Source organism: Rhinatrema bivittatum, chromosome 3 (genome assembly GCF_901001135.1).
Source record: "Rhinatrema bivittatum chromosome 3, aRhiBiv1.1, whole genome shotgun sequence".
Taxonomy (NCBI): Eukaryota; Metazoa; Chordata; class Amphibia; order Gymnophiona; family Rhinatrematidae; genus Rhinatrema; species Rhinatrema bivittatum.
In genome coordinates, this window is record NC_042617.1 from 4,805,065 (window position 1) to 4,832,876 (window position 27,812).

Here is a 27,812-nt window from a genome sequence, read left to right on the forward strand (position 1 = left end):
CGGGAGGTGAAGTAAAGGAGGAGGGGGTAGAGAATCCCAGGCACCGGGAGGTGAAGTAAAGGAGGAGGGGGGTAGAGAATCCCAGGCACCGGGAGGTGAAGTAAAGGAGGAGGGGGGAGAGAATCCCGGGCACCAGGAGGTGAAGTAAAGGAGGAGGGGGGAGAGAATCCCGGGCACCGGGAGGTGAAGTAAAGGAGGAGGGGGGAGAGAATCCCGGGCACCGGGAGGTGAAGTAAAGGAGGAGGGGGGAGAGAATCCCAGGCACCGGGAGGTGAAGGAGGAGGGGGGGAGAGAATCCCGGGCACCGGGAGGTGAAGGAGGAGGGGGGAGAGAATCCCGGGCACCGGGAGGTGAAGTAAAGGAGGAGGGGGGAGAGAATCCCGGGCACCGGGAGGTGAAGGAAAGGAGGAGGGGGGAGAGAATCCCGGGCACCGGGAGGTGAAGGAAAGGAGGAGGGGGGAGAGAATCCCGGGCACCGGGAGGTGAAGGAAAGGAGGAGGGGGGAGAGAATCCCGGGCACCGGGAGGTGAAGGAGGAGGGGGGAGAGAATCCCGGGCACCGGGAGGTGAAGGAGGAGGGGGGAGAGAATCCCGGGCACCGGGAGGTGAAGGAGGAGGGGGGAGAGAATCCCGGGCACCGGGAGGTGAAGTGAAGGAGGAGGGGGGAGAGAATCCCGGGCACCGAGAGGTGTTGAAGGAGGAGAGAGTCCCGGGCACCGGGAGATGAAGGAGGAGGGGGGAGAGAATCCCGGGCACCGGGAGGTGAAGTGAAGGAGGAGGGGGGAGAGAGTCCCGGGCACCGGGAGGTGAAGTGAAGGAGGAGGGGGGGAGAGAATCCCGGGCACCGGGAGGTGAAGTGAAGGAGGAGGGGGGAGAGAATCCCGGGCACCGGGAGGTGAAGGAGGAGGGGGGAGAGAATCCCGGGCACCGGGAGGTGAAGGAGGAGGGGGGAGAGAATCCCGGGCACCGGGAGGTGAAGTGAAGGAGGAGGGGGGAGAGAATCCCGGGCACCGGGAGGTGAAGTGAAGGAGGAGGGGGGAGAGAATCCCGGGCACCGAGAGGTGTTGAAGGAGGAGAGAGTCCTGGGCACCGGGAGATGAAGGAGGCGGAGGGGGGAGGGAGACCCTGGCACCAGGAGGTGAAGTGAAGTAAAGGAGGAGGGGGGGAGAGAGTCCCGGGCACCGGGAGGTGAAGGAGGAGGAAGGGGGTGCGGCCCAGGAGCTGAGGTAAAAGGGGAGAGAGACCAGGGAACATGGAGAGTGTGGGATAAAGGAAGGGATGAGAGACCAGAGCAGGGGGGAGGGTATAGATCAGTTGGGAACTAGAATTAGGGGAAAGAGAGGCCCGGGATCCCTGGGAGTGGGGGACACAGGTACTGCGGAGGGGAGGGGGAAGGAGACTTGGTTCTGGTTTCTCCATCTCATTAATATTTTTGCCAGGTATTTGAGGCTCTTTTGTGTACATTTTGGGGATAATGAAATGTTTGCACCTATGTTATCAATTCTCTAACAGGCCGATGGAATAAAGTGCGCACAGGTTAACAAGCGGTTGGACGCGCATCCATAACCCCCGATGTAGTTACAAAAGGCATATCCAAAGAAAGGCGTAGCTAATAACGCTCATCACATGTAGATGAGGCTATTCCCTGCCATGCAAAAAACCACTGTGCGCCCAAAGGCACACTTATTAACCCATCAAATGTTACGCCTGCCCCGTGTCAAGGGGTCTCCTTAAAAACAAAAACTACTGCTTCTCTGTGGCTCATTCTACCTCGTATTCTCGCGCTACAAGAAGGAGGAATCGCAGAAAGCAGCATTCTGGAAAAATAAAAAGGCTTGATGGAAAAAATAAAAACTCCGGGCATAGAATAAACACATGCAATATACATGCTCCAGGTTGTGTATATTATGCCGGTAAATTCGTTGCTGCGGGATAAAACGGAGGCTCGTAAATTGAGCATCTGTTTTGGTAACCCGCACACAGCCACGTCTCCTAGGCACCAGATACCAAGGACACGCTAGGGGTGCACAGTTTATCCCTAGCCTTTCCATTTTAGCATGGCAGTTTATTTACATATTGCATCGGGCGCCCAAGAGAGGTGAATGGTGCCCGGTTTGGACGTACGTTTTTTACGCACGCCTTATTGCATCTGCCTCTAAATGAGTTGGTTTTGTGCATGCTATGACAGGAATGAACCTCACTCCTAAGCCAGGGTATGCCGAGTATGATCCCAGCCTTGCTAGTGCTCTTCTTAATATTTACATTGTGCCCGAGAGAGCCTCCTCCAGGAGTTCCCAGGGTGTGATAGGTGCAGGCAACAAACCAAGGTGAACCTGGAAGGAGTCCTTAATCGGGCCGGATGCGCCCAGTAGAACTGGGGCTATTTCTGTGCCTTTCTGCCACGTTTCTCTAATTGGGATCTTTTCCCTCTCTGTCTGTTCTACTTCTATCAGCAGTGCTGGCTTTGTTTTTGGGCCGGTATCACTGTACATGGTTTTTATCAGTTGGAATGAGATTGTCCCAAGCGATTATAAGTACTTCACATTTTGCACTTCTGTCAGGGTTGTGATCCCAGGGCTTTTCTGGTACAGTGATGTTATAATGTTTAGACGGTCTTGTCAGTCACATTTCATAACCTGAATGTACTCTGCTTTGAAGTGTCATGAAAGGTGAAATATATTACTAGCTTCGTTGTTTCTGTGTACATGTGTGTCATACATGTAATTTATGGATGCCTCTAATTTTTGCTATAAAAGCAGATTTTCCTGCTTGTTTGTAAAAAGTAGCTCCTTCCTGAATCTGCTCTTCAGTTGTCTTGTATTAATGCTGATATGTATCATTGGGGTTTTAATGACGATCAGCAGAGCAGCATCCCCCAATTTCGTTAATTCTGTTGAGCACGGATAAAAGAAACATTCAGAAACTTTATAAAAACATATCTCAGGAATGAAGTAAACAAGAAGGAAAAGAGGGATAATTAGAATCATTCATATATTTTTCTTCTGAGTGCCAGCTAAATCGTTGGATACTCTCATGCCCTCTTGTCTCTTCTTCCTTGCCTACTTTGGATATCTCCCTGCACTGTGGAAGTGTTGAAATACTGCTGCGTGTCCATGTGCAAGGTGCAGCAGCTTCTTACCATGTGCATGTGTGAGTTGTAATGTATAATCCTCAGGAAAAGAGGTGAAACAGCAAAGGGGCCGATGCAATACAGTGTGCTCAGCCGAGCGCACTGTATAACCCGCAGTTTGGACGCGGGTTGTAGAGGCGCTAACTAACCCCTTATGCAATAAGGGGAATAGCGCATCCAACGCGGAGTGAAACTAATTGTATTTATTTATTTTAAATATTTATATACCGAAGGTCATTCCCAACATCTCCTCGGTTTACATGAAACAAAAAAAACAGCGAACAAGCTTTACAGAAAACAAGGAACTGAAGTAACAAAATGAGGGCTAACATGGCACCGAGAAGGTGAAGAACTAAGTAATTATATACAGAACTAAGCAATTATATACAAAACTAAGTAAGTGTATACATATGTTGATCTAAATCAACTATCAACTGTTTATTTAGCCTACATTAGGCACCGTATCTTTTACTTATGTTATTAACCCCATATGTACTAATGCAAGTTATATCGACCTGTTCATTGTAATACATTTACTTGTCAATGTTATTGTTTAGAATGTAAACCGAATTGATCAGTAATTCTGTTATTGGAAAGTCGGTATATAAAAATGCTAAATAAATAAATAAATCATTGAAAACAGATGCATCAAGTCATTGAGGATAGCAACAAGGAGAAGATAGGTAGAGGGTTGTATATAGGAGTAAGTGTCAACCAAGCATACTTGAGGATATGTTTGGAGTTAAAATCAAGAAAAATTCTGTGACAGGAAGCTTTTGGAGAAGGCCTAATTACAGAAATAGCGACTAAGGGAGGGAAAGAGGTGATCGGGCAGGCGGATGCATGTGAATGAGGCGATTAGCTATTTGATCCCAATGCAAAAAAAAAGTGCATCTAGGACGCACATTTTAGCGATCAGAAATTATCCCCAGCCTGGAGCAGGTGTTAATTGCTGAGCGCTCCTAAAACTAGTAGAGAAAAGCAGAAAAAACTGCTTTTCTATACTGCCTCCTACTTAACATCGTTGGGATATTAAGTAGGAGGAACAAATCTTTAAAAAAAAAAGGCAGGGCAGTCGGCTGCAGGAAGCGGACTCTCCGTTCACAAGCGTCCGGTTCCTGAACCCCTGGCACATCCATGAGTTAGGAAAACAGACGCTGATAAATTCAGCCGGCACTGTGAGGAGTGAATAAATCAATATTAGTGTCAGGCACTTACTATGAATTTATTCACTCCTTCACTTATTGCCCATTGGTCTCTTCACTGTCACGTGTCAGTCAAAGGGCCAATCCCCGTTCAGGATGTCCATCTGAAAGGAGAGTGGTCCTTTCACTGACACGTGACAGTGAAGGGACCAATGGGCAATAAGTGAAGGAGGGAATAAATTCATAGTAAGTGCCTGACACTTTAATATTCATTTATTCACTCCTTAGGTGCCGGTAGTCAGCTTCGGAGAATGGATGCTGAATTTATCAGCGTTCATTTTTCCTAACCTGTGCATGTCTGCTGATTAGGAAAATGTATGCTGATAAAGTCAGCGTCCGTTTTCTTGACCCTCGGACAATCGCCAACACTGGACCTCTCTCCAGCTTGCGCTGTCAAGGAGGCGCTTGGGGAGCGCAGTCGCCCCTAGTGCCTCCTCGACAGCGCGAGCCCCAGTTTAAATATTGCATCGCGCCCCCAGGAGAGGTGCCTGGGGGCGCGATGTGCATGTGCACATCGCGCCCCCAGGTACCAAAATGCTGTAACCTGCAAGCAGGCCAGAAGCGTGATCTGAAGGTTACGAGTTGGGGAGTTCTTCTCTTATCCCTTTTGTCCTCTAATTTTAATTTACTGACTCTTAAAAAGTTTCATTTTTATTTTTTAAGCACTTTATGTATTACTTTGGCAACACATACCCAAATTGTCCTGCCAGTAAACTTATCTGACTCTGCAGTGGTTCGTGAGGTTGTTGACGGTGCTTAGAAGTTCTTGTTTTGCTATGGGGTGAGATAACTTGATCACACTCTCTGAGTGCAGAAGGTCTGTGAAATCACATGTAGCAGCTGTCAGAAGGGCTTCTAACAAGCTCTGTTTCTATAACTTTAAGGTTCCCGAGTTTGCCTTTTCCTCTCATTAGGGTTTCGCTCCTTTGTCCTTGGTAGAGTGGCGGATCTGGAAGATTTTCACTGCACACTAAATGAGTCTTGGACCCCCAAGTCTGTTTTTGTGTCAAAGTTCATTGCTTTGGCTTTCCCAGGCTTTGAAAGTCCAAATCAGCCCCGATTGCAGTGTTAGGAAGAGGACTACATCAGCTCCAGCGCTGATGAAATGATGTGACACATTATCTGGTATTTCCCTCTCTTGCAGTCTGGCCCCAAGTTATTGCAGCAGCCTTTACTCCCACTTCCTTGGACTGGCTCTTGCAGTCTGGCCTCCCATTATTGCAGCAGCCGGTGCTCATATTTCCTTGTTGTGTTTGTAGTTTGTGACTCATGCAGGTCGCCCCCCTCCTATTGTGGTGCATGATCAGCTGAGCTCACGGATGTCACTGAAATACTTTGCTGTGCAGAATTCAAACATGCAGAAGTTTTCACAGAAATAAAAATTGGTGAGAACAGTTATGGAGGGGGTCTGCCCTTGTTGATCACGTGACACTTCCTGGGCCTCTCACGCCAGCATCTTCATTACTACAGTGTCCTGTCCTCCCTGGTCAGACAATTCAGAATTCTGCCATCTTTTACCATCGCCTCTGCGCTTTCAGCTCCACCGTGACCTGCAGTCAGACTCCTACCTTCCTGCATATCCTCACAGTGCTCGTCGTCCCCTGAGATTACTGCCAGCCTCTTGCATATTACAATAGTGTGATCATTGAGCCCTAGGCAGCATCCCCATCTCATACTTTGCAGAACCCAAAACAGCAGAAACATGTGCTGGTAACCAGAAGGCTCATTACATCCAGTACAGAAGAACTGCTAGCATGGATGTGGTAGTACCCAGAAAGGACACTCTTGGGGCTCACAACTGAAGGAAATATTTCCTGTTAATTTAATTTACTAATGTTTGTATCTGTTGTAAAATTGAGCATCTGTTTTCCTAAGCCACACACATGCCCGATGCCATGGATGTGCTAGGGACACACAATATATCCCCAGCATCGTTTTTAGCACAGCGGCTCGTTTTCCAGGTGCCCAGGAGAGGTGATTGTGCATCTGTTAAAAAAAACAAAACCAAAATAAAAATGTGCATCCAGTTTGGACACACATTTTTAGTGCATTAGTATTGCATCGGCTCATATATCAGGTGAAATTTAAACTTCAGCTCTATACATCCTACAGATTATGGAACGATAGATGGAGTAATAGTTCTCATCTGTAGAAAGGGTTCAAGTTGTTTAGTGTCATAAAATGTATACCTGGTTTCCCCAGACTTCCTCAAACATTTACAGGGAAAATGGAGCATAAAGATAAAACATAAAGCAATGACTGTTTCTTTAAAGGTCAGAAAAAACTTTCTCCTAGCCTGTGTCGCTCTAGAAACATCTGGGAAGAGGGGTACTTTATGTCCTATGAACATTTTGGATTGGGAGTAACACAACCTTGTTAAAGTCCGGTCCCTATCAATCTCCAGAACAGATACTACCAACAAAATTGCTCTACATTCATTAATAGAATCTAGTAGGAAATTGGGCAACCTCATGCTATCTAACAAATCATCCCACTGCTGCCAGATCCAATTAAAGACTCCTGATTTCGAGCTGGCATAATAAGCCTTGGCGGAAAGGTTTCAGGAGGGATTTGTAAAATCTCAAGGTATAATTTTTTAAGCAATTCTAACGGAGTAATTAATAGAGACTTAGGAAAATCTATAAAATCTGAGGGAATGTTCACAGTTTGCCATCCTCCGATGAGAATATTCTTTATCTTTGATCAAAGCTAAATTAATCTTTTTTTAACTCAGCAACCGACCCATTTAATTCTTGTAGCCTAACATCATCATCACTTATTTTTTTTTTGAGAATGAGAAATAGTAGTAACTGTTAAATCATTAACAGAAGATAATATGCTATCAATTCTAGTAGTCCGAGAACTTTCTAAACCAACTATTGCTACCCATAAAGTCTTTAGGGTAATCAATGATGGCTTAGGGAACCAGCAGATAAAGTTTTAGATGGAACCACTGGGTGAATATTTGCAAACTATCGTCCGCTGCTACCACTGCAGAACTGTTCTCACCACCAGAAGAGGAGAGCTGTATGCGTTGGAGCAGACAGTTCACAGAATGATTCCCTCCTGGGCTGCAGGACTCAAGGAGACCTGAATCTCACCGTGGACAGAAGAGGCTCTTGCAAGTCCTCCTTATCCTGCACTTGATAGTGGGTGGGGGAAGGCCGCACAGCCTCCTTCCTTTCCCTCCCCATGTTGATAGTTCTGTGACTTAGCTGGCATTCACAAGGATCCTCGAACAATGTCCTAAGGGGCGCTGCAGGACATCTCAATGGGTAGGTAGGAGGTCCCGGCACACAAAGATGACGGCTCAGATTGGCTGCCAGTCGTGGCGATCGGGTAAGGCCAAAGAAATTCAGCCTCTCAGGTTTTCCTCTTGTATTTAAGATTTTATGTGGGGTGATTTGTATATAATTGACAATAAACACAAATCCTTTTTTTTGGGGGGTGGGGGTGTTTTTGGCCTTTGGGCACCTGGATCCTTTTAAGAGTTTGAAAAAACCCCCCCAAAAAAAGAGAGAAGCCAGCAGAGTGAACGTCTGAAGCCGTTCTCTGCCTGGAAGAGAGGATCAGCAGAGCTGCAGCCTGTGCTGCACAGGGGGAGGATAGAAGGAGCACAAATGTTTGCCTTCATGGTTTGCTGTGCAATGCTGGAGTAGCATGGGAAGTGGTGTGCAGCAAGTTATAAGCCTCAAGCTTGTGCGTGGGTTGTGTAGGCGGTGGGGAGGCCTCTTCCAAAGCCCCCCCCCCCCCCCCCCGTGTTGTCTATGGTGCTTAAGATGGCTGTCGGGAAGAAGCAGCAGTCCTGGGTCTCAAAGACACTCGGTGTTGTAGCAGCAGTCAGTGCGGGAATGGCAACTGTCTTGTCCTCTTTCCCCAAGATTTAGGGGGACTTGTGACCCTCTGCCTTTATCTGCTATGGCAGGGGAATCCCTTGCTCTGCAGGGGACCTTGGTGGGTGTGTCTGAGATGTCTGAGGAGGATCTGGACTTCCAAGAAGCCTTTTTCCCTATGATTTGTGCTATTAATCAAGTTTGCTTAGGGAGTAGCCACTGCTATTACTGGCATACAGGCCGATACAGTACAGTGCGCTCCGGCGGGGCACACTCTTAACCCGCAATTGGACGCGCTAGCTTTACCCCTTATTCAGTAATGGGTAATAGCGCGTCGAAAATGCGCATCCAACCCCCCCCCCCCCCCGAACCTAATAGCACCCGCAACATACAAATGCATGTTGATGGCCCTATTAGTTATTCCCGCACGATTCAGAAAGAAAATGTGCAGCCAAGCTGCACATTTTACTTTCAGAAATTAGCGCCTACCCAAAGGTCGGCATTAATTTCTGCCGGCACCGGGAAAGTGCACAGAAAAAGCAGAAATTCTGTGCACGTCTGTGCACTCAGAAATTCGCGGGAGAACGGGTGCTTGCCCGCTCTCCCGCGAACTTTACTGTATCGGCCTGATAGGTAGCATGGGATAGACTTAGTTTTTGGGTAATTGCCAGGTTCTTATGGCTTGGTTTGGCCACTGTTGGAAACAGGATGCTGGGCTTGATGGACCCTTGGTCTGATCCAGCATGGCAATTTCTTATGTTCATTTTAATTGAGAGGCTGTGGTTCTAAAGGAACCTCCCGTGAAGGGACTTGTAGTCCCAGCCCAAGGAGAAGAGGTTGGATCTCAATCTGAATTTGGATCTGGGATCAGGAGATTCAGAAGAGGACATTGGGGATGAACCTTTGGATGATCCTCCAGGGAATGATGGTATGTATAAAGATCCCATAGAAGAAAATGAAATCCCTAGGGCGGTTTGTCTCTTTTAAAAGAGAGGAATTTACCCACTATGATATAAGTCCTTGCAGAGCTAGAAATTAAGGGTAACGTGGAGTGAGAGCATGAAGGGGAGGATCCCACTTTGGAAGGACTTGGGGCTCCCGCTAAAGCCTTACCCTTTCACAACACAGTTAAGGCTTTGTTTATTTAAGGAATAGGATTCTTCAGAGTCCTGATTGAAGGTTGGTAGAGCCATGATAAAGTGAACCTTCTGCCTGAGGATGCTTTGGATCTTATTTATCTTTTAACAACTCGTTATTTAACAATTTTCTTGGCATACGACAATACCGTCGGCAATAAAATTTCACTTAGTATGCATATTCTATGTTTGTATAAGTTTTGCTGAGCACAAGCAGAGTGGCAGAGCTAACACATGGGTGACATCATCAGATGGAGCCCGGCCCGGATCTTTGATCTCGAAGATTCTAGAGCTTTCAGCATGCCCTACTGAGCATGTGCAGATGTCCCTAGTGCCTCTAGCAGAGTCTCTATCAGGCCAATACAGTACAGAGCGCTCCGACAGAGCGCACTGTTAACCTGCCCTTGGACGCGCGTTTTCCCTTACCCCTTATTCAGTAAGGGGCGGAAAACCCGCGGCACCTAATAGCGCCCTCAACATGCAAATGCATGTTGATGGCCCTATTAGGTTTGCCCGCGTGATACAGAAAGTAAAATGTTCAGCCAAGCCTCACATTTTACTTTCAGAAATTAGCGCCGACCCAAAGGTCGGCGTTAATTTCTGCCAGCACCAGGAAAGTGCTGCTTTTCTGTGCACCCTCCGACTTAATATCATAGCGATATTAAGTTGGAGGTCCTGAAGGGTAAAAAAAAAAAAAAAAAATTTAAAATGGGCCGGCGGCTGTCAGGCCAAAAACCGGACGCTCAATTTTGCCGGGGTCCGGTTTCCAAGCCCGTGGCTGTCAGCAGGCTCGAGAACAGACGCCGGCAAAATTGAGCGTCGGCTGTCAAACCTGCTGACAGCCGCCGCTCCGAGTCAAAAGGAGGCGCTAGGGACGCGCTAGTGTCCCTAGCGCCTCCTTTTGCCCGTTTCTACTGCCGGGCCTCATTTAAATGGAGAATTGCGCGCACAGGCGAGTGGCCTGTGCGTGCGCCGGGAGAGTGGGTGTTCGTCCGCTCTCCTGCAGACTTTACTGAATCGGCCCGTTAGTTTGTTGCGGGAGCAGCTTTGCTCTCTCTCACAACTACTGCTGTGATTTATTCTAGAGCTGCAGCTGTTTCCCCTTTTTCATTCCCTTATCTTGCAGTATTATGTTTTTTCCCCTTTTTTTCTCCTATTCAGGTGCTCTGCCAGCTGCAAAGCAGGCCTTCTGATATGCAGCCTGACAAAATCAGCTTTTTTATTTATAAGTAATAATGTTGCATCTGTAGCTTATTTCTGTGTGCTTTCCTTAATCTGTCTCTTGCGCCTTTGTCATGTGTTGGTGGGACTGGCAGTTGGAGTATGGATCATGTAGCGCTCTATGCCTGGGGGCTCTCCTAGGCAGGAGTTCCATGTGATGTTGTCTGACTGTTGGGCATCGACGGAGGACCAGGTCATTCCTATGGAGAGGAAAACTCATTCTCCCCACACTCCTGGGAACTAACCTCTATGGGCTGGTGCCCCGGACGACATAGCCTCCCCTCCTGCTTGTCAGCTCTGGCAATATAGTCTTCTGGAGAGAGAGAGGGAGTATGAGAGAGGGCTTTAAGCTGCTACACCATCGGTGCTATGTCTGAGATTGGTTGGCTGTGCACATCTGTGCCAGAGCACCTGTGGTCTGATGCATCATGGATGCATCAGGTCCATGGCCAAACTCAACATTGCTGAGTGCCTTTGACTCCAGGCAAGGGCCTTTAAGGTCCGTAGGTCAATGACCGTGTACCCCATCGAGTGCCCTGGCAGCTGGCAAGGGCCATAGTGCACTACGAGTGTTGGCACTGTTGAGCGCCAGTGCATGGGTCGACTCCATCAAATACTATGGGTGGCATCGCGTGTCATGAATGCTATTGATGACGCTGGGCACCATTTGGAACCTTTGGATGCTTTTGAGGCCGTTGACAGCCATGGCAACATCAATGCCTTTGAATGCCAGTGAGGGCCATGCACGTTGTCAAGTTGTCATCCACCATTTCAAGCGCTGGAGGTGCTGTTGTACATCGGTGATGCCTAGGGAGCCCTCAACGCTTGCAGGCACTGTGGGCTCTATTGGTGCCATGGGACCGTCAATACCTTTGGGCATCGGGGTGCATCAGTGCGCTTGTTCCAACAATGCTTTTGGATGTCATCAATGTGCTAAACCATCACTGCCTTTGGGTGATTCCCGGGCCCCTGAAGTCTTCAAGTGCTGAGGGTGCCTTGGGTTGTAGTATGCCATTGAGGCCATCGAGTACCGTGGTGCGGTTGAAGGTCAAGCACTGTCTGTGCCCTGCGGTGTGGCATCCTTTGGTGCCATAGGCCTGAGTAGTCACTGGCAAGTGTCCCCTGTTCAGGTAGTACCATGAGTGACGTTGCCACTGTAGGCATGGGTGAGTGCAGATGGGTGCTGCAGGTTCCACTGCTGCCACAAAACGCCAAAGGCTTCCTTGATGCTGTAGCATGCTGGGGGGAGGGGGTTGCCAGTGATCACGGATACCATGCTTCTTCAGGCAGCTATCCGCCGCTTAGAGCGTCATCTGGCGCATTCAGAATGCTAGTGGCGCTGGGGACACCGTTGCACTGTGCGTGTTGACTCCTAACGGCATTGAGACAGTGGAGCGCGACAAACATGGATCACACTGGCGGGAATCTGTTCCTCCGAGTGCTGTGGGCGCTGCTGATTGATATTATCACTCTGCGCCATGGATGGTGTCGTTGCCATCTTCACCTTGAGCCCTCAAAGTCATTTCTGTCATGGTGCTCTCATGTGTCTTGCACTGTAGGTGTTCCATGGCACCAATGCGAGAGATGCGATTACACACTTTTTTGATTACTTTTTCGCAGGTTCAGCCACTGGGTCTAGCATAAAGCTGGTCCAGGCTATAGTGTGGGCTATCCTTATGGGCACTGTGATGGGTAGTGCATTTGAGAGCGGGGCATTGCCCTTGCAGAGCAGGAATTTCAGCGCATGGGATTACTGTTCTAGTTGCTTTCTAATGTGTGTGTGTGTTTGTTAGCCGCCATAACATGTTATGCACTACAGTTTTCAGTACGATGGCATGTCGAGTTGATTTGATTTGTATCAAGAAAGTCGGTATATAAAAGCCTTTAATAAATAAATAAATAAATAAATAAATGTCTTGGCAAAGACTGCACTCTTGGTCATTCCACTATTGTGATGGAGTCCTGGCCATTGTGTCAGGAGTCTTCTCCACCACAGGGAGGGAGGTGGTCCTTTTAGGCCCCTCCCATATTAGCTTATGTTCGAAACCCCTGCATGGGGATAGCGTCCAGGGTGCAGTCTCTTGCAGTTTTGTTGTGCGGGCTGGTACATGATTCTCATGAATTGGAACACCTTCTTGCTGGTCCCTTTAAGGAACGTTGGGGGCAGCAGCGGGGATTGATTGAATTGCTTTTGCTGGCATCCCCACACTTAGTTACCATGGTGACCTTTCTGATGTTGCCTCCTGAACCTTAGGGGTCAGCATCTCTATCCCACTCTCATTCAGAGAGTAGTGAGGTTTTCAGGATCAGGGAGACCCTGATTCTTATGGAGCTTTCCCATCAAAAACATTTTTGGTGGAGTCATTAAGAACATAAGAACATGCCATACTGGGTCAGACCAAGGGTCCATCAAGCCCAGCATCCTGTTTCCAACAGTGGCCAATCCAGGCCATAAGAACCTGGCAAGTACCCAAAAACTAAGTCTATTCCATGTTACTGTTGCTAGTAATAGCAGTGGCTGTCAACTTAATTAATAGCAGGTAATGGACTTCTCCTCCAAGAATTATCCAATTTTTTTTTTAAACACAGCTATACTAACTGCACTAACCACATTCTCTGGCAACAAATTCCAGAGTTTAATTGTGCGTTGAGTGAAAGAACTTTCTCCGATTAGTTTTAAATGTGCCCCATGCTAACTTCATGGAGTGCCCCCTAGTCTTTCTATTATCTGAAAGAGTAAATAACCGATTCACATCTACCTGTTCTAGACCTCTCATGATCTTAAAGACCTCTATCATATCCCCCCTCAGCCGTCTCTTCTCCAAGTTGAACAGCCCTAACCTCTTTAGTCTTTCCTCATAGGGGAGCTGTTCCATCCCCTTTATCATTTTAGTTGCCCTTCTCTGTACCTTCTCCATCGCAATTATATCTTTTTTGAGATGCAGCAACCAGAATTGTACACAGTATTCAAGGTGCGGTCTCACCATGGAGTGATACAGAGGCATTATGACATTTTCCGTTTTATTCACCATTCCCTTCCTAATAATTCCTAACATTCTGTTTGCTTTTTTGACTGCTGCAGCACACTGAGCTGACGATTTCAATGTGTTATCCACGATGACGCCTAGATCTCTTTCTTGGGTGTTTGGGAGGGTGGGGGAGATGGGAGGTCTGGGAGGAAGAGGGATTGGGGAACTGTGAATGGCTTTTGTCATCGTCTAGTGTTCTTTGTATCGTATTATGGCTGGATGTTACACTGAATAAAGGTATTTTTTAAAAATACCATTTTTGTCCCCCTGTTTTACTGTATCTGCTTTTTTTCTTCTGTTTAAATTTTCACATTCCTGACCTCTTTCCCAGCTTCTCTTAATTTTTCAAGATATTGTCGCTTGTCTTCCTCTTTCTGCTATTTCTTGTAGATTATAAACACTAACTTTTTTCCCTTAGCTTTTCAGGTACTTCTTTAGAAAACCATAATGGTCTCTCTTCTTTCCTTTATTTTCATTCCTAACCAAAAGATTAATTGTCCTTATGATATCTCCTTTTAGTTTTTTCCCACTGCCCTTCTACTTCCCCCTAGATTTTCCCATCCAGTTAACGATGCTTTGAGGTACTCCCCCATTTTGAGAAAATTAGTTTCCTGAAGTCTAGGACCCTCACCTTAGGATGCAAGAGAGAAGGCTCGTTCTAATATTGAACCACACCATCTGGTGGTCACTAGTTCCCAAATGATCAACCACTACAACATCAGAAATACTGTCCCTGTTGGTAAGCACCTGGTCCAGTATTGCCCCCTCCCATGTAGGTCCAGTACCAGTTGACAGAACAATTCTCCTTGCAGAGAATCCAGGAGCTCCTTGCTTCTAGAAGATACTGCAACTGGGATATCCCAGTCAACATCTGGAAGATTAAAATCCCCTAGCAGCAGCACCTCCCCTTTCACAGTAATCCTGTGAATATCTTCCATTAAACCTCCATCTCTTCTTTCCGTGATGGAGGGCCTTCATACTGTTGATACAACTACAGTATTGCTCTCTGCTTTAACAGTAGGGGTAAAGAAAAAAAAAGACAGCAACCAACAAGGACACTAAATGTTAAGGTCTGGGAAACGAATAGGACTGAGGTAACTTGCTGATGTGGCTGTTACTACCCCTAACCAATAAGCCTGATACTTTTGATGCTACCATAAGCTTGATGGGCAGACTGAATGGACCATTGGTCTTTTTCTGCCATTATTTCTATATTTCTGTGATGCCAATATAAATAGATGTTACATTTCCTCTTTCCAGATTAACCCACACTACTTCTTCCTTACTTACAGGCCGATACAGTACAGTGCGCTCCGACAGAGCGCACTGTTAGCCTGCTTTTCTGTGCACCCTCCGACTTAATATCATGGCGATATTAAGTCGGAGGTCCCGAACAGTAAAAAAAAAAAAAAAAAAAGTAAAAAAAAAAATAAAATTTGAATTCGGCCCGCAGCTGTCGGGCCAAAAACCGGATGCTCAATTTTGCCGGCATCCAATTTCCGAGCCCGTGGCTGTCAACCGGCTCGAGAGCCAACGCCAGCAAAATTGAGCATCGGCTGTCAAACCCGCTGACAGCCGCCGCTCCTGTCCAAAAAGAGGCGCTAGGGACGTGCTAATGTCCCTAGCGCCTCTTTTTACCGCCGGGCCTAATTTAAATACATTTTTTTACTGTATCGCGTGCACAGGAGAGCGGGCACTCGCCCGCTCTCCCGCGTTTTTTACTGTATTGGCCCGTTATTTTGTAAACCCAGCAACCCTGTTGCTTTAATCCTGTTGTTTATATATAATACCATGCCTCCAACTTTCCTTCCTACCTGGTCCTTCCTGGGACCTATATCCCAGTCATGGTTTCCCATGTACTATATCTAAATCAGCTTCTTCCATGACTGCTTCTAGATCTGGGACTCTGTTCCCCATACTATGAGCGTCAGTGTACAGAGCTTTCCAAATATTGAGGTAGGCCGAGATAGGTTAAATTGTGATAGTCCAGTTTAGAGATGATTAATGACTGTAGGACTGTTCTAAAGTCATCTAGTTCCAGATATGACTTCAGTTTATGTAAGATTCTTGATTTCCAAAACAACTGCTGGACTGTTTTCATGATATAGGGTTTGAAAGAGAGACTTGTGTGAAAAATAACTCGAGATTCTGTTGTGTGCGTAGGTTTAAAGATCCCTCACGTTTTGCCAGTCTTGTATACTTACCCTGGAAGCCTTTGCACCCCTCTAAATAATCAGCATTCATCTACCCCTCCCCTTGTTTCCTGTCTGTCATATTCCTATATAAATATTCAGAGAGGGTAATTATGCGTAAAACGTGGTTATATTTCTTCTAGCAATAATACAAGAGATTACAATAGAGCACAAGATAAAATACAAATGGTAATAAAGAGCATATTGAATAGAGAGCTAAGCTAAGCTATGTACAAATGTATGAAAATGACTTCCCTGAGAAAAATCAGCTCTAGGAGGCGATCACTGCAGGCAGGGTCTCTAGGCAGTCGAAGAGTTAACTGCAGACAGGATCTCTGTGCAAAGGAAGCAGTTTGCATGGGGGAAACCAGCTGGGAAGTGCTTCAGTGTCTATGGTCAGTCCTTGGTTGGTCTCCTGCCACTTTGGTCTTTACATTCTGGCCTTCTCCCATTGCAGTTCCTTCCTGTCGTCCCCTCTTATTGGCTGTGACATGCAGTGACATGTCTCCTTTTCCAGTCTGGCACATCCTTCCTCTCCATCTGTCTTCTTTAAATTGCCATCTTTAACCCCTCCAGTACAATGTTTCACAGTTTAGAAGTATGAAAACAGGTATTCACTCGCCTGCCCCCTTTTGTTTAAAGCATTAAAATCTATTTGTTTAAAAGCCATACAATGCCTTCCCTGCCAGACCTGTTTCAAAGCAGCAGGATATCAGCTCTAATTAATTACTGTAAACAGAGGAAAAGCTCACAGCAGCTTCAAAGACAGGCATTGCTTTGCATTAACCATTTTATGTTTCAACTGTTTTATTGGTTTTTACAAGAATAAAACCATACAAACAATTATTATTATTATTCTGATAAATGTGATAGTTGATCAATAAGCATATCTCGTTCAATTGTAAAATATCTGTTCTATTCTGTTCCAATGTCTTTTCGATGTAACAAATTGTTCCACTGTAAACCGGGGTGAAGGCTAATTGCTAAACATTGGTATATAAAAGTTCTGAAATAAATAAATAAAATAAATTCGAGATGAGGGGAGAGCAGTGGTTCTTCACACCCTCACCCTCCAATGCCAAAGTCAACATAATACAGCTTAACAACTAAACAATTACCCCACCCTCTGCCACCCCTGCACAGAAGTACATGGCTATAGACTGCAAGGTTTGGAGGTACAAAGGAACCAGCTAATGAGATATACAAATATCAAGAGAGGTATGGCACATCATGTCAACGAATTCATATAAAAACTGCGAGTTTTATGAGGTAAGGTATGTAGGTACGCTTGCCAGGTGACCAAAAATGCTTTACGCGCATATTTTCCAAGATAATGGCTGTGGTGGCAGCTGCTCTATGCAGATAAGGTATCCTCGTGCATCCTTATTTGGACAATAGGCTAATTAGAGCAAAGTCAAGAGAAGATTGCCAAGGAAGGTTCTTTCTGAAGAGTAGTTCTTCTGTTACAGAACTTAGGATGGGTGGTACATTTTGCAAAGAGCAAGCTGGTTCCATCACAGAGCTTTGAATATCTTGTGGACCAGTACAAACAAGGTGTTTCTTACAATGGACAGAAGGGTAAAACTACAGGGACAGGTCCATCAGTTGTTGCGGATGCCCAGAGTCTGGGGTTACCTTCAGGTTCTGGAATCCATGGCATCTATGCTAGACCTGGCTCCTTTGGTGGCATTTCTTATGAGACCAGTGCAGAAAGCTCTTTTTTTTTTTTTTTTTTTTTTTTTGTGCTAGAATCCTCAGTCGCATAATTTCAAGATCAGGTTGCCTCTGGTTGGGGAAGCCAGATTCTTTCCTGGTGGATTTTGCAGGTCAGTTGGTCCAAAAGTATGGAGATGGAAATCCTGGATTGAATAACAATAAAACAGATGCCAGTCTGAGGAGTATTTGTCAGGGATAGACAGCACAAGGTCTGATGATGCTGGAGTCCTCATGGTCCATTAATCGGTTAGAAACGAGTGATTAGAAAAGCCATAATGTTCGTTCGACCTTTATTCAGGAACAAGACGGTCAGAGTGCTGTTGGACAATGGTGGTGGCATACATGAACAGATAGGGAGGAACTAAATGCCCAGCAGTTTTCTTGGAAATAAGAACGTTCCGTTGGGCAGAGAAAAATTTAAAGATGGTGTCAGTGACTAACTTCATTGGGTGGAGAAGGAGCAAATAGATTTTCTGAGCAGGCACTGGCTCAACCCTGGGAATGGGAGCTGGCAGAAAAAGCTTTCTCTCTCATTAGTGACATGGGGATCTCCAGTTGGACTTGAGGCAACAAGGTGGAATATCAAGGCTCTGTGGTTCTTCATTTGAAGGTGAGAGTAGGGGGTCGGAGGGCCTGGATGCCCTTTCTCAGCCATGGCTTTGAGGGCTGCTGCTTTACATCTTTCCTCCTTGGCCTCTGATAGGTAAGTTTCTTAGGTGACTAGAGAGAGACGTTGAGGATGAGTGTTTCTGGTTGCTCTGGAGTAGTCCAGATGTCCATGGTTTGCAGACTTGGTAAATATCAAAGTGGAGGGACCTTTGTGGTTCAGCCAGGTTCTCGGCCTTCTGCATCAGAGTCTGATTGTGTTAGAACAGGCGGATCACTTTTGTTTCACAGCCTAGTTTTTGAGAGGAGAAGGTTGAGAATGAGAGACTATTTGGAAGAAGTTATTTCTACTTTATTGCAGTGTAGGAAAATATCGACCTCTCTGGCCTATATGCATATTTGGAAGGTTTTCGAATTATGGTGTCAGGAATTGGGGGGGTTTCCCTGCTTTTTAGGCATCCATTTCAATCTTTCATGCCTTTTTGCAGACAAGCCTGGGCTTGGTCTTGAACTTTCTTAAAATGCAACTGGCTGCATTTGTCCTCTTACAGAGGGAAGGTTTGTGGCTCTTCTCTGGATTTGCACCCAGACATAGTGAGATGTTTCAGGGGTGTGAAGCATTTGCATCCCCTGATTAGATGAGTGATCCCATCATAGAAGCTGAATTTAGTTTTGAAGACCTTCTCTAAGCCTCCTTTTATGCCATTAAGAAGGATGTCGTTGAAGGATCTCACGCTTTAAGACAGTAATTTTGGTAGCTATTTGTTCAGCAGAGTGGATTTTTGAGTTGTAGGTATTGTTATGCAGGGATCCTTTCCTTCAGTTTTTGGAGGAGGGGTTTTTATTCTTTTTTTTTTTTACCGAAGGTGGTTTCTGCCTTTCATTTGGCACAATCTATAGAGTTGCCAGCATTTAGCAATTCAGGATCAGGCTCTTCCATGCACTCTCAGGAGCTTCATGTTTTGGATGTGCCTAGGATCTGACAAGATATTTGAAAGTTGCCAATGATTTTTGCAGAACTGATCATCTTTTTGAGTTCTTCAGTAGTCACAACAAGGGGGTAGATCAGTGAAAAAAGGGAATTTGGATTCTGAAAACAGCCAATGCTTGGCCCTGACTTTTACGTTCTCAGAGTACTGATACACTGACATTTGGATAAAGCTTCTATGGCCAAGTCCAAAAGCAAAAAAGGTTCAAGCAGCATTGTTTGAATTATCAGGAAGGCTGCTCACTATACACAAATGTTGCAGTAATTTTGTTATGGATTTGACAGATGCTTGATTTTTCCTTGTAAGTATTACCATCCTTAACATAAGGCTTGAGGGTAACCTGAATTGAGTGGCAGTTGCTGGGCAGACTGGATGGACCATTTGTTTTTTTTTCTGTCTACAATACTATGTTACTATGAGAAAGTGTTTAAGGCATCTATTGCTAGATGGATTAAGAATGCAATAGCTTTAGCTTACATTTCCAAAGGTTTATTTGTTCCTTCAGGTCTGAGAGTTCATTCTACTAGGGCTCAGGCAGCTTCTTAGGCAGAGTGTCATTTGGTATTGTCGCAGGAATTTTATAAGGTGTTGACTTGGTCTTCTCTGCACACTTTTTACATAATTGCAGATTGGATATTCTGACTCCGGGTGCAGTAGTATTTGATGAAAATGTCTCGTGAGCGGGTCTTTCAGGTTCCCATCCTATTTAGGGAAGCTTGGGTACATCATATTCATTTGGACTGATTTGGGGGATGAAAAGGAAGAAAAAAAATTGGTTCTTACCTGCTAATTTTCTTCCCTCTAGTCCTACCAGACTAGTCCAGAATCCCGCCCTTTTGTTGCTAAAGAACACTGCTGTGCATATGTACCCATATGGTCAGTGGTTGTTGGTGTCTAAAGTTTGGTGTTTACAGATGGTTTTCCTTTTCCCCTGCTCGAATGTAGGATTGTTTGGTTAAAGATTTACTGAGAGACTGCAGGTTGCACAGTAACTTAAGTACCAACAGTACAGTAAAGCTTTTCTTCCGTCTACATCTGCTGGTAGGGGAGAAAAACCCATTCATCTGGACTGATCTAGTAGGACTCAAAAAAAGAAAATTAGCAGGCCTTTCAAGAGAGGTGGTAAAGAAAGTTCCTCGGGAGGAGCAGCTTCCTCCTGAAGGCAACAGCAAATCATCCAGGATCCAATCTCTGAATTTAGGGATAGGTGGCCACCTATCAAATTTCTTTCAGAAATGGGTCCATATTACTTCAGACCACTGGGTATTGAATATAATTCAGAATGGGTATGCTCTGGAATTTTCTTGGCCTGTTTCAGATGCTTTTATGGCTTCTCCTTATCATTCCTTCAAAAAAGAGAGGCTGTAAAGACGACTTAATAACATCTTCTTGCTCTAGAGGTAGTGATTATGGTTCCCAGGTCTGATTGGGAACAGGGCTGCTATTCCATATATTTGTGGTTACCAGAAAGATTTTTTTGTCCCATTTTAGATTTGTAAGGGATGGGGAAACTTTAAGATCAGTCATAATGGCAGTAAGGAGCAGAGAGTTTTTTACTTTCTTGGACCTCACAGAAGCTTATCATTCTCATAAAGAGAGATCATCAGAGGTACCTTTTTGTTTTACTATTTTAGATAGTTTCAAACCTTTCTTTTTGGTTTTGCCTCAGTTCCATGGCAGCATTGAAAACACAGGAGATTTTGGTTTACCTGTATCTTGATGATTGGCTTATAAGAGCAAAGTTGTAACAAGCAAGCCACCAAACAGGTAGTTCACTTTCTGCAGGGTTTTGGGAGTGTAGTGGATTACTCCAAGAGTAGCCCCATCCCTTCTCAGAAGTTAGAGTACTTGGGAGCACTTTTCGACATGAAGGAAGGGACTGTGAAGTTATCACCTTGAAGGATTAAAAAATTATCATCTGTATGAGGCTACCTCTTGTCATTTGCTGGACTTTGAAACCCTACAGCGTACCTATCAAATTCCGTCCAAGCAGTTCTATGCTTTTCTTCAGGCCCGGCACTACATTCGCTCCTTTGCATGGACTACGGCAGAACTGGAGGCGGAACTTAAGTTTGCCAATGTCTTTTTTGACACTGCCTATCTTGCCAATACTATTACTGGTTGGAAAAAACTGGGGCAGAAACTTCACTGTACAGATTGGACATCTCATTTGGCAAGCCGCTGGACTGCTGCCCTGAACTCTCCTGTTTCTGGAGCTCAACTGCTTGCTTCATTCACCCGACTACATAAATTGCTTCCTGATATTGGTCTCCGTGAAGTACAGTTTAAAATCCTGCATTGGCTTTACTGTGATGATGTTTGCCGGTCTCAGATGCGGCTGATCCCCACCCCACTGTGTATCAAATGTGGATTGCAGACTGGGACCCTGGTACATAGACTATTTGCTTGCCAGTCTCTTCAATCATTCTGGGCGGCTGTCTCGGCTGTAATTGGCGCTTGTACGGGAGTCACCCTTTGTTTCACAGGGATGGCGCTTCTGTGCAGCTCCATCCCAAACTCCTTGCCAGGCAGCAGCTCCAAGGCCAAATTTGAGAGGGCGGCCACCATGTTGGCATGCCGTACTGTCCTGGCGGACTGGCTGGAGCCGGACACAAACCCATCCTTCCTCGCCTGGGCTCATCGCATGGCCACAATGGTGCAACTGGAGCGGATGGACTTTTTAGTAGTCCATCGGAAACTGGACAAGATTTACTGTGCTTGCTGGGACGCTTGCGTTTCGGCCTTTCCCAAGGAGCTGCAAGATGAACTTAGATCCAATGGTTACACATCTGATTGGGCTGTTCGGGGGGGGGGGGGGGGGTAAATAGGAAGGTGCGAATGTGGAATGTGTGTGGACTGTCTGCTTGGTGTTGGGGATGGGAGGTAGGGGGGGGGGTTTGGGGGCGTTTGTACGTTTATTATAGAAAAAGGAGTATCAGGTGGGAGCAACGAGTGCGAAAATACTGCTATAAACATTAATTGAGCTGTTTGGTTACACTGTTTGTATTGCTCAGGCTTTTTCTGTGGGATGTTTGGCTGTTACCCACCTGATCTTACTAATAAAAAAGTATTGTGAAAAAAAAAGAAATATAAAGAATCCCAAAAAGTGGAACGCAGGGAGGATTATCTGGCGAAACTGAAGGAGATGAAAAAAGTAATCAAGAAAACAAAAAGGCAGAGGAAAGGATTGCCAAGGAGATAAAGCGAGGTGACAAAACATTTTTCAGATATATCCGAGAAAGGTCCATAGTGGTATAGTGAAATTGAAAGGGGATAAGGATCAATGGAGGTGGAGAGAGATGATGAATTAGCAGAAATATTAAACAAATACTTCAGTTCAGTGTTCACTAAAGAAGACCCTGTAGAAGGACCATCACTTGTTATCTAGACTGTAGAAGGGGGTGGAGTAGATGAAACTCCATTTATGGAAGATAATGTATGGGAAGAGCTAAGAAAACTGAAAGTGGACAAAGCCTTGGGGGCCTGATAAGATTCACCCCAGAATACTGAGGGAACTCAGAGATGTGCTGGCGGGTCCACTGTGTGACCTGTTGAATAGATCTTTGGAAAGGGGTGTAGTGCCTAGTGATTGGAGAAGAGCGGTGGCGGTCCTGCTTCACAAGAGTGGGAGCAGAGAAGAGGCTGGAAACTACAGTACAGTTAGCATCACCTCAGTGGTGGGAAAATTAATGGAGACTCTGCTGAAGGAAAGGATAGTGAACTATCTACAATCCGGTGGGTTGCTCGGTCAGAAGCAGCATGGAATTTACCAGGGGACGGTCCTGTCGGACGAATCTAATTGATTTCTTGGATTGGGTGACTAGAGATTAGGGAAGAGCACTCAATGTTATTTACTTGGATTTTAGTAAAGCTTTTGAAACGGTTCCTCACAGAAGACTCATCAACAAAATGAGAAGCTTGGGAGTCAGCTCCAAGATGTTGGCATGGATTACAAACTGTTTGACGGATAGAAGACAACTGGTGATGGTAAATGGAACCTACTCTGAAGAGAGAATGGTGTTAAGTGGCGTGCCACAGGGATCGGTGTTGGGACCGGTTCTTTTCAACATCTTCGTGAGCGACATTGTGGAAGGGATAGAAGGTAAAGTTTGTCTATTTGTGGATGAAACTAAGAGCTGCAATAGTGTGGACACGCCGGAAGGAATACAAGAGAATGAGATGGGATTTAAGGAAACTGGAAGAGTGGTCGAGGATATGGCAGCTGGGATTCTTTGCCAAGAAATGCAGAGTCATGCATCTGGGGTGTGGTAATCCGAAAGAAATATATACATAGGGGGGTGAAGGGTTGATGTGCACGGAGCAGGAGAAGAGACCTTGAGGCGATAGTGTCTAACTACCTGAAGTCGACGAAGCAGTGTGACATGGCGATAGCCAAAGCCAGAAGAATGCTAGGCTGCATAGAGAGGAATTTCTAGTAAGAAAAGGGAAGTGATAATCCCCTTGTACAGGTCCTTAGTGAGGCCTTACCTGGAGTACTGTGTTCAGTTCTAGAGACCGTATCTCAAAGGAGGCAGTCCAGAGAAGGGCAACCAAAATGGTGGGTGGTCTCCATCAAATGACTTATGAGGAGCGGATGAAGAATCTGAATATGTACACCGAGGAGGAGCAGGAGTGATATGATACAAACCTTCAGATACTTGAAATGTTTTAATGATCCATGATCATCAACAAACCTTTTCCATTGGAAACAATTTAGTAGAACTAGGGGTCACGATTTGAAATTCCAGGGAGGAAGACTTAGAACCAATGTCAGGAAATATTTCTTCACTGAGAGGCTGATGGATGCCTGGAATGCCCTTCCGGAGGAAGTGGTGAAGACTAAAACTCTGAAGGATTTCAAATGGGCATGGGATAAACACTTAAAGGGCTAGAGGATGGGAATAAATAAAAAAGCTTAACTGGCACGGAGCGGCAGTTACTACCCTTAAGAGAAACATGGGGGGTAGCCTGCATGGAGCAGCAGTAACTGCCTTGGGAAGCTTGCTGGGCAGACTAGATGGACCATTTTAGTCTTTTTCTGCCGTCATTACTGTGTTACTATGTAATTCCCTGAAAAGGAGTGCATATGAGACCTTCAAAGAGCGGTGTTGTCCAGATGGAATCCGTAGTCTCAGGACTACTCTCTGAGGCTATCTCTGTCTCTTCAAGCCAGGGTCAGTCTCTGCTGGTGGTTGAACTCTAAAAGTCTAGACTAGATTGCAAGCTCTACTAGAAAGGGCTTCCCTTATGTGTATTTGTACAGGCACTGCATGTGTCGAGTACTTGTACTACTTCTACTGCTCTGTCTTTAAAGTCAAATTCCCTGCCCCCCCAAAGAGATAAATACAACATGAGCTGCTGAAGAGAGACCTCAGGGAAAGGAGACTTTTAAACATTTGTTTGGCTTGGTTAAGACCTCCAAGGTTATAAGTAGTAGTATTACTATTTACATATTAACAAGGAGGGGACCTAGAGGATGAAGAGAGCATATTGATCTTGGGGCAGACCAAGTCTGGGTCACAAGTATATGTCAGTTCCCAGTAGTTGGTCTATCTCTTATATCTCACTCCCAGAATAAGCACTGCCTTTCTTAAGTCTATCTGGCTAATAAAGGTTCCTTTAGAAACTTGCCAACCTTCTCTTTTGAAACTTACTATTTTAGTTGTTATGACCATGTCCGCTGGCAGCAGATTCCATAGCTTGACTGTGCACTGAGTGATAAAATACTTTCTATGATTGTTTTAAATCTGCTAGTTCCTGTTCATACCCCAGATCAGTCCAGACAAGTGGATTTTGCATCCCTACCAACAGATGGAGGCAGAGGATAAACATTTTTGACACTGCTACATAATCAAGAGCGCCACTTGCCAGTCCCTCAGTATTTTTATGTCTCCAGCAGATGGTAGAGGTGTAAACCTGCAGTCTCAGAGAAACAAACACAAAATAAAAACCGAGAGAGAAGTTAACGGAACAGCTGCTCCCTCAGGTGTTAGGCACCTTTATGGGCCCATCCCTGTCTGGTCTCTGCCTGCAACATCTGGAGGGATTGATAGCCAGGGGTTTGGCTCCCTCTCTTCTGTGGTCTCCTTCCTAGTGCCTTTGTCTGGATTCACGGAAGTATGCCTCTTTAGTGAGGGTTTCCTCTTGAAAGGGATCTATGCCTTTAATTTGTTTAAAAAAAAGTCTAGGCTTTTGACCTGCAAGACCTATCGGCAGTATGAGGCTTCAGTAGGAGCTGAAAGCATGGTGGGGAGTGAGATTTTCAGGCCCTCATGAGCCCCGGGGTCTGGAGAGTTTGAGGGAGGGTACATCGCACTGGCAGCAGAACTCCTGTGATCATACATCTCGGGCCTGATTAACCATGCGGCGCTGTGATTGGGCCACGTGTGCAGAGAAAATGATACAGACTTCTCTCCGTGGGATATTCTGCAAGGTGTGCTTCTCATGGCGCGGCCGGCTTAATTTGGCCACAGTGTGTTTGGACTGTGCCTCGGGGGGGGGGGGGAACATCCTTCTAGGCAGACAGAAAAAGGAGTGTTTCCAGGTTGGCAGGGTCTGTTGCAGAGGTCCCTGGGAGGATCAGAGAAGTGGGTAATCTGTGGAGATGGAAGATTTGTCAGCGGATTTTGTTCTGTTCCTTCACAAGGCCTATTTGGCAAGGAAGGGGGCAGGGAGGAAGCAGCCCCTGGACCAGCAGCCGTGATGTCCCTCTAAGAGAGCGAATATGGCCCTTGCGGGGGGGCTCTGGAAGCTTTGGGTCTGGGGTGTGCTGCAGTTCAGGATGAGGACGAAGTGGATGATCTGGAGGATAATGGTCCTGTGGATAAGGGGATCCAGATGCCAATCTGGATGCGGACAAAGACGCTCAGGATCCAGATGAAGTGCTGGTGGTGGAAGGCGATGACCCAAGGGTTGTCCAATTCTTCAGGAAGGAGGAGATGCGGTCTCTTATTCCGCAGGTCCTGGAGGAGTTAGGATTTAAGGTCGCCCAAGAGAAGTCTGATAATGAAGGGGTATACCCGGTTCTAGATGGACTGCGTGGCCCTCATAGGGTCTTTCCAGTGCCCAAAAAGGTGAAGAAGTTAGTAAGGAGTAGGATTCTCCTGAGGCGGGCCTCAAGATTGGTAGGGTGATGGCTAAGTTATACCTGCTGACGGAGGAGACCATGGACCTGTTGATAATTTCTAAAGTGGATGCTTTGGTCTCTGCAGTGACCATGAAAACTACTATTCCAGTGGCGGGGATGCGCAGGACTGCAAACTGGAGATTCAGTTAAAACGAATGTTTGAGGTCTCTGCCTTGAGTCTGTGGGCAGCCATCTGTGGTAGTCTCATGCAAAGGGCCTTTTTCTGCTGGATACTTAAGGCTCAGGAGGATTTCTCCCAGGCAGCCAATTCCATGCAGGCAGCCCAGTTGGAAGCTGAGGTAGCCTACATGGTGGACGCGCTGTATGTTCTGGTGCGAACGTCAGCCAGTAGCGTGGTGTCAGTGGATATGTGGTCCAAGACCCAGCTCTGTAAGAACATAAGAACATGCCATACTGGGTCAGACCAAGGGTCCATCAAGCCCAGCATCCTGTTTCCAACAGTGGCCAATCTTCCCTTTAAGGGGGAGCTGCTGTTCAGTGAAGATCTAGATAAGCTGATGAAGCAGCTGGGGAAGTCGAAAGAAAACAGGTTGCCAAAGGACAAAAAGGCTGGCGAGAAGAATTTTCCTCCCCATTCCCATTTTTGGGATACGAGCAGGTTTTGTTCTAGCAAAAGTGCCTCAGGAGATCTGTAGAGCTGCAACATGGTCTACGCTTCACACTTTCACCAGACATTACTGACTAATGTTCGAGCGCGGGAGGACGTAATGTTTGGCCGGAGTGTCTTGAGAGCGGGTCTTTTAGGAATCCCGACCAGTGTAGGGGAGCTTGGGTACATCCCACTTGTCTGGACTGATCTGGGGCATAAATAGGAAAGGAAAATTGGTTCTTATCTGCTAATTTTCATTCCTGGAATATCATAGATCAATCCAGAGGCCTGTCCTCCTTAGTCCCGAAAGTCTGTTGTAGCTGTGATTACAATTGAATTCAGAGCTTTCCGCGTGTATATATTTTGAACCGAGTGAGCTAGTCAGTTTCCAGTTCCTCGTTCGGGTGTGAAGGCTCCAGTTCAGGGGGCTCCAACCCTGGGTTCTCTGTTCGCCCTAGAAGAGAAAGTTTGATTGAGTTGGAGAGTTTTTACCTCTACATTGGCTTGGGTACAGGTCAGTACTGAGAGACTGCAAGTGGCACACTCAGTAATGTAGCAATGCCTGAAAAGTTTGTATTCTCTGCCTTCATCTGCTGGTAGGGATGCAAAACCCACTTGCTGGACTGATCTGTGGTATTTCAGGAACAAACGTTAGCAGCTAAGAAACAATTTTCCTTTGCTAGTTTCAAGGACTGTCCGCTAGTTCTAGTGTTGTCCCTATTAACTATTCCACCCCACTAATGATTTTATAAATTTCAATCGTATCCCCTGTCAGTCGTCTCTTTTCCAAGCTGAAAAGCCCTAATCTGTTTAGCCTTTCTTCATAAGGTAGCTTTTTCATCCCTTTTATTATTTTTGTCGCCATCCTCTGTATCTTTTCTATGTCTGCTATGTCTTTTTTGAGATGGGGTGACCAGAACTGCACACAATACTCAAGGTGGAGAGTTGCATATGGTGCTTCCCTGGGACACTTTCCTACCATCTCACATAGCCAGCATATAGCTAAAAATAACATGTGCT

At 45.9% G+C, this 27,812-nt stretch overlaps 1 protein-coding gene across 1 annotated transcript in view; it reads left to right on the top strand.

The window, feature by feature from the left end:
- Positions 1–27,812, top strand: part of GTPBP2 (GTP binding protein 2) — a gene marked incomplete in the record, with an annotated part of 123,512 nt that overhangs the window by 1,086 nt on the left and 94,614 nt on the right.